Raw genomic sequence first — 7,500 nt, 5'->3', positions numbered from 1 at the left:
GGAGGCGGAGCTAAAAGTGCCCTCGTCCGTGTGCGTGTGTGTGTGTGGGTGGGTGGGTGGATAGGTGGAACGGGTGGTAGACAAGAGTAAAGTGGAGCAGGGGAACGATGGATGAGGAACGTTATATGATGGATGAGGTGTGAATGTGTAAGTGGAACGCTGAATGAGTGGAACGCTGGGTGGAACATGGATAGAAAACGGTGGAGTGTGAGGTAAGACTTAATTGGTTTGATAATAAGCTGTTTCAAATCTAAAATGATATAAAGCCTGTCTGTGTAAGTCTGTGTGAGTGGAACGTAGGGTGGAACGGATGGAAGAGTGAGGTGGAACTACGTAAGGGAGGTGGAGGAGCGGGAGTGTGGATGAGGTGATATGAAGCGCTGAATTGGTTTGCTAATCTGTTTAAAATCTATCATAAGAAAGTGGATGTGTGTGTAAGTCTGTGTGAGTGGAGCGTCGGGTGGAACGGATGGAAGAGTAAGGTGGAACTACGTAAGGGAGGTGGAGGAACGGGAGTGTGGATGAGGAGATGAAGCTGTTTAAAATCGATTATAAGAAAGTGTATGTGTTTAAGAGTGTGTGAGTGAGTGGAACGGGGTGGTGGAACAGGTAGTGAGTGGAACGGGTGGAACTACGTAAGGTGGAGGAACGGGAGTGTGGATGAGGTGAGATGTAGCGCTGAATTGGTTTGCCACTATGTTTAAAATCTATTATGAGAAAGTGGATGTGTGTATGTTTAAGAGTGTGTGAGTGAGTGGAACGGGTCGGCGGAACAGGTAGTGAGTGGAGCGGGTGGAACTACGTAAGGTGGAAGAACGTTAGTGAGCTGAGGTGAAGTGAACCCTAATTAGTTTGATAATAATCCATTTTAATCATAATCCCTTAACATTTTCACTCCACAGTCCACGCAACAATAACCTACCAATGAACCTCAAGTGCCTACATAGTTAAACCTTGTAAGGGGTGGGGGGTGAAGGCTTAGAATAGGAACTGCCTCCCCCTCAACTTCCCCTTCCGCCCCTTCTGATGCTAAATTACCCCCCCAATGTCTGAGAGAGAATAGAAATAGTTGAGTATGTAGGCAATGTGTGTGTGTGTGTGTGTGTGTGTGTGTGTGTGTGTGTTCGATGGCTAAATGCTCTTAAAACTTAACAGATATATACTTTTCTTTCTCCTCCTTTTCTTTTTTTTTCTCTTCCTCCTCCTCTTTTCCCATTTTTTTCTTCCTCCTCCTCCTCTTCTTCTTTCTGCACTTTCTCTCTCTCTCTCTCTCTCTCTCTTCTGTGTGTAGGTGGAGGAAGGGAGAGAGAGAAAGAGAGAAGGAGGTAGGAAAGGGGATGCGATGAAGACTCAATCATACATATACACTACCTCATTTTTTTTTTATACATAAGAGCATTTTTCATGGCTGTCTTTCCCTTGAGATATTCAGTCACACGCTTCCAAGCACTGTGATATATCTCCCTTTTTCTCTCTATCTCTTATCATCATCATCATTATCACTAACACGTCTTCATTCCCCTTTCTGCATCCATCTCTCTCTCTCCTTCCCTCTCTCTTCCTTCCTTTCCCTCTCCACCTCAGCTGCCCCTCTCACACCTTCTTCTATGTCCTGTTCTGCCCGTATCACCGTCTAGCTAAGGGTATAAGAAGGGGACACTCATGCAATCCTCCGCGGCGGTACTGATGGTCACTCTTCATGTACTGTGTCAAGTGTTGGGTCTCTTATGTCGGTGGTGACGGACGGGGCTTTAGCATGAGACAGAGAGAGAGAAAGAAGAGAAGGAGGAGGGAGAGAGAGTAAGGAAAAGGGGGAAAGGAGTGAAGGGGAAAGGAGTAGAGGAAAGAGTTAGGAAAATAAAAAAAGGAAAATGTTAAATAAGAGAAAAGGGAATGAATGAAGGGATTAGAAGAACGGACAAGGAAGAGAAAAGGAAGGGAATGGAAGGGAAGAGAATGGATATGAAAAGGCGGAACCAGAAGGAAAAAGAAGAGGAAGAGAATGGAAGGAAGAAATGAAAAGAAAGGAAACGAGAAGAAGGAAAATAAGTTAACGAAAGGGAGGAGAAGGAGGAAGAAGAAAGTAGGGTTAGGAAAAGGAGAGAGAGAGAGAGAGAGAGAGGAGAGAGAGAGAGAGAGAGAGAGAGAGAGAGAGAGAGAGAGAGAGAGAGAGAGAGAGAGAGAGAGAGAGAGAGAGAGAGAGAGAGAGAGAGAGAGAGAGAGAGAGAGAGAGAGAGTACATATATAAACACACACACACACACACACACACACACACACACCACACACACACACCCCGCCCCCCCGCACACACACACAATCCACCTAATGCATTGCTCTTCCCTACGCCCCCACCCCCACCCCACCCCTCACCCCTTTCCCAGTTCGAGCCTCCCCGTCGACCCCCCCAACCAGTCAGCCAGTAAGAGGCCGCCCGTGAAGTCTTGATATCGCGTTTTCAGATCACCAATTTTCTCTATGCGATCTTATTTATAACATGGAGGAAGGGAGGGAGAGAGGGAGGAAGGGGAGGAGAGAGGTAGGGCCGGGTACTCTCCCTCCCTCCCTTACCTTTCCTCCATCCCTTCCGTTCTCTCCTTCCTTCTTTCCTTCCTTCCTTTCTTCCTCTGCCTTTCTCCCTACCTCGCCTTCCGTCCTTTCCTTCCTTCCCTCCTACTTACCTCTCAACCTTCCTTCCTCCCTTTTCTTTCCTCCCCCCTCCATCTCTCACCCCCCCCTCCTTACCTCCTTATCTCTTCCCCTCCCTTCCTTCCCTCAGATAAGGGATGACATAGAGAAAGGAATGCGAAGGGAATGGAATGGAAGGAAGAAGAGAAGGGAACAAAAAGGAACAAGGAGAAATAAGGAGAGGAGAGGAAAGGAAGAGAAGGGGAGAGAATAGAGAGACGAAAAGGAAGAAGGAGAAATAAGGAGAGAAGAGAAGGGGAGAGACGAAAAGGAAAAAGGAGAAATAAGGAGAGGAGAGGAAAGGAAGAGAAGGGGAGAGAATGGAGAGACGAAAAGGAAGAAAGTGAAATAAGGAGAGGAGAGGAAAGGAAGAGAAGGGGAGAGAATGGAGAGACGAAAAGGAAGAAAGGGAAATAAGGAGAGGAGAGGAAAGGAAGAGAAGGGGAGAGAATGGAGAGACGAAAAGGAAGAAAGGGAAATAAGGAGAGGAGAGGAAAGGGAAGAGAAAGGGAGAGAATGGAGAGACGAAAAGGAACAAAAGAAGAGAGGAAGAGAAGGAAAGAAAAGGAAATAAAGGAAAATTGAGAAGAGAAAATGGAACGAAAGGAAAGATAAATAAATAATAATGATAAATAAAGGAATAGAAAAACAATAGGAGAAAAAATAAAATACACCGTCTTCAGGTATTTCCCGCGGGTGTCAGCAGGAACCCCCCCCTCCTTCCTCCTCCTCCTCCTCCTCCTCCTCCTCTGCGAAAAATATGGTGATCTTCCCCTCTAAGCCATAGTTTGAGTGCCCCCACCCCCCCCCCCTCTCTCTCTCTCTCTCTCTCTCTCTCTCTCTCTCTCTAATCGAAAACATAAGTATTGCCCTTGTATCAGAATCAGTTTCCAAGGGAATTATTGATCACGACTTTGTTTGGAGGAAAGGAGAGAGGGAGAGAAGGAGGGAGGGGGGGAGAGAAGGAGGGAGGGAGGGAGGGAGGGAGGATGAAAGGAAGCGGTCTAGTTAGGAGGGAAAGGTAGAAAGGAAGGTAGGAAAGGGAGAGAGAGAGAGAGAGAGAGAGAGAGAGAGAGAGAGAGAGAGAGAGAGAGAGAGAGAGAGAGAGAGAGAGAGAGAGAGAGAGAGAAGGAGAGAGGGAGGGAGAGATGAAAGGAATAAGTCTAGTTAGAAGTGAAAAGGAGAGAGAGAGGAAGGGAGGGGGGAGAGAGAGAAAGGGAGAGGAGAGAAAGAGAGAGAAAATATGGAATTAGGCAAGTTGTCCAGATAGAGAGAAAGGGAGGAAGGGAAAGAATAGAGGGAAATAAGATGTTGAAGGTAAAGAAAGGGAAGGGAAGAGAAGGGAAAAGAATGGAAGGGAAGGGAGGGGATTGAAACTGAAAGAATGAAGGGAAAGGAATGGAAAGGGAGTGAAGAAAAAGTGAAAAATAGAGAAATGGGACTAAAAGAAGGAAGGAAAAAGGAATGGAGAGAAGAGAATGAAATGAAAGGGAAGGGAAGGGAAGGGAATGAAGATAATAAGTAAGGTATGAAGGGAAAAGGGAAGTGAGGGAAGGAACGAGGAGTAAACAAGGAGAGAGAAAGAGAAGGGTAAAGGAAGGAAGGGAAGGGAAGGAAAATGATCAGAAGAAAAAGAAAAGAATGAGAGAGAAAGAGAAAGTTAAAGAAAGGAAGTGAAGGGAAGGGAAGGGAAGGGAAGGAAGGGAAGGGAAGGGAAGGGAAGAAAAATGATCAGAAGAAAAAGAAAAGAATGAGAGAGAAAGAGAAAGTTAAAGAAAGGAAGGGAAGGAAGGGAAGGGAAGGGAAGGAAAATGATTAGAAGAAAATGAAAAGAATGAGAGAGAAAGAGAAAGTTAAAGAAAGGAAGGGAAGGGAAGGAAGGGAAGGGAAGGGAAGGAAGGGAAGGGAAGGGAAGGGAAGGAAAATGATCAGAAGAAAAAGAAAAGAATGAGAGAGAAAGAGAAAGTTAAAGAAAGGAAGTGAAGGGAAGGGAAGGGAAGGGAAGGGAAGGGAAGGGGAAGGTATGATGGATGGGGCAATCGAAGGGGCTTGTTCCACTTCACTTCCCTCCCTCCTTTCTTCTCCTTTCCTCCTCCTCCTCTTCCGTTTTTTCCCATGTTTCCTTCTTTCCTTCCTTTCTCCCCTCTCCTTTTTATTCCTTCTTTCTCTTACTCTCCTTTTCCATTTTTCTTCCCTTCCTTCCTCCCTTCATTATCAACCTCCGTTTCTTCCTTCTATCTCCCTTTCTTTTTCTTCCTTTCATTATTTTCCTTCCCTTCTTCCTCTTTCCTCTTTTTCCTTCCTTCCTTTCTCTGCTAACTTGTATCTCTCTCTCTTTTTCCTTTTTATTTTTCTTCTCTTCCTTTCTTCCTTCCTGTCTTTTCTTCCTTTCTTCCTCTTTTCTCTTTTTTTCCTTCTTCTCTTTCTCTCTCCTTTTGTTCTTCCTCCCTTTCTTATTTCCTGTTATTTCCTTCTTCATTTCCTTGTTTTCCTTGATTCTTTCTCTATTCTTTCTCTTTTTCTTTCTCTCTTTTTCTTCCTCTCTTCCTCCCTCTTTCTCTCAACCTTTATCTCTAATTACCCTCATTTATCTCCCTTTTCCTTTTTGATTCCTCCTCTTCTCCCTCTCTTCCCTCTTCTCCTCCTCCTCCTCCTCCTTTTCTCCCTTCATTTTTCCATTTCCTTCCTTCATTCTTTTTCCTCTTTATTTATTTTTTATAATTCTCTTAATTTAATTTCATTTCATCTCTCTCTCTCTCTCTCTCTCTCTCTCTCTCTCTCTTCTTCTACATTCTTTGAGAGAGAGAGAGAGAGAGAGAGAGAGAGAGAGAGAGAGAGAGAGAGAGAGAGAGAGAGAGAGAGAGGGCACGTGATTGACTGAATGAATGAATAAAGAAAACGAATCTGTTGACCCATAAATACCTCACACACACACACACACACACACACACACACACACACACACACACACTCCCCCCCCCACCCACACACGCACACACGCACACGGCCACTCGTTCATGCTCTGGATTGTGATAATGAGGTTGTGTGTGGCTTGGAATTTACAGCCACGGAGGAGGAGGAGGAGGAGGAGGAGGGGAGGTGAAGAGAGTTGGGGAAATAGAAGAATGCGTAGAGAGAAAAAAATAGAAAATGGGGAGGAAAGGAGAGAGACGAGGAGGAGGAGGAGGAGGAGGAGGAGGGGAGGTGAAGAGAGAGGGGGAAATAGAAGAATGCGTAGAGAGAAAAAAAATAGAAAATGGGGAGGAAAGGAGAGAGACGAGGAGGAGGAGGAGGAGAGGGGAGGAGAGAAGGGAGAATAGATAAGAACCAGAGAGAGAGAGAGAGAGAGAGAGAGAGAGGTAGTACTATCTGATCTACCTACCTCCTCTTCCTCTTCCTCCTCCTCTTCCCCCTCTTCCTCCTTCTCCTCCTCCTCCTCGTCCTCCTGCTTGTTAAATATCACCCAATAACATACATAAAAAAAAGCACTTCGGTATTTCTTTTTCACCACGCGGGTGTTTTATGAATCGTGTGTGTGTGTGTGTGTGTGTGTGTGTGTGTGTGTGTGTGTGTGTGTGTGTGTTTTCTTTCCGTTTGTTCTTCCTCTTCTTCTTCTTCTTAACCTAACTTTTGTTCTTTGTATTTAGTAACTTGATTTAAAGGACGTATAATAATAATAATAATAATAATAATAATAATAATAATAATAATAATAATATTTTTCATCTTTTCAGCAGGAACCAATACCTCTACTACTACTACTACTACTACTACGACTACTTCTACTACTACTACCACTACTGCTACTACTACAGGAGGAAGATGGCTGCCAGGGGTGAGTGTTATTATCTTTCCATTTATTATTTTTATTGTTCTCCGTCATCTCCCTTCCTTTCCTCTGTGTTTCTTTCCCTAGGTTCTCTTTTGCGGCCCCAGCCCTTCAGTGGCGCAGGCGAATTTTATTTCTAGCTGCTGCCGTGAATCGCCCCCTCATCAACTTGTCCCTGTCCCTCGCCCATCAAAGCATCGTGCGCGCGTGGGTGTGTCGCCTGTGCAGCCCCTCGGACGGGCAAGGAAGGCAGGCAGCAGTGATATGGAGATTTGTCCCTAGATTTGGGGATTTCGGGGCACTGATGGGGACATGGGGACATTCACTCTCGATTTGGGGACTTTTGAGGCTGAAAATAATATGTATTTTATCGTTAAAATAAAATAATATTATTGATATGAAGGTTAAATGATAACATGAAGTTAAACCGACGGCAAGGAAGAAGTAAATTTATGAGGCCACGGTTGTTGTTGACTGTTTAATTAATAATAAGAGAAGAAAAAGTGGAAGAAAAAGTGGGCAAAATGGATACAGCCATGAAGGGCGGAGGAGGCGGAGGCGGTGATGGTGTGCTCAGAAGACAGCCAACTTAATTAACTTAATAGGTATAATTGGCGCCGCTACAGCCAGGGTCACATGGCGGACTGACTGCGAATGAGCCAGAGCTAAAGAAATAGACGGTAAAGTTGCCGAGTTCGGGTTTTTAACGTTCAAAGGTTCAAGAAATCAATGATCACCGTGAGTTTTTGGACGACTGTATAACCTGCATGTATGGTATGATGTTATAATTTACGTGCCCTATAGGCATTGCTATCAACACCAAATCTCCGTCAAAATCACAACAAGCGATTAGTAATTTGACAAAGAGCGGCATCACCGCTGCTGACAACTCTCCTCAAGGACTCAGACTTGCCACGTCGGCTGCACCACGCACGTGACGTGACACCATTGCAAATTTCCTTCAGGTTCGTATCTTGAAACTG

At 44.9% G+C, this 7,500-nt stretch overlaps 1 protein-coding gene across 6 annotated transcripts in view; it reads left to right on the top strand.

Annotated features, from left to right (window-relative positions):
• LOC127009107 (natural resistance-associated macrophage protein 2-like) overlaps positions 1-7,500 on the top strand; it is a 100,047-nt gene that overhangs the window by 39,724 nt on the left and 52,823 nt on the right. For 5 of the 6 annotated variants that reach the window (XR_007761604.1, XR_007761606.1, XR_007761602.1 and 2 more), the window contains one exon: positions 6,423-6,523. The gene's annotated coding sequence lies outside the window, so the exon portion shown is untranslated. The remainder of the gene's footprint in view (positions 1-6,422; positions 6,524-7,500) is intronic. The other variant, XR_007761603.1, reaches the window with a different exon arrangement.

This window comes from Eriocheir sinensis, chromosome 39 (assembly GCF_024679095.1).
Source record: "Eriocheir sinensis breed Jianghai 21 chromosome 39, ASM2467909v1, whole genome shotgun sequence".
Lineage (NCBI taxonomy): Eukaryota > Metazoa > Arthropoda > Malacostraca > Decapoda > Varunidae > Eriocheir > Eriocheir sinensis.
The sequence above is the reverse complement of the archived record's forward strand: the minus strand, read 5'-3'. Positions and strand labels throughout refer to the sequence as shown.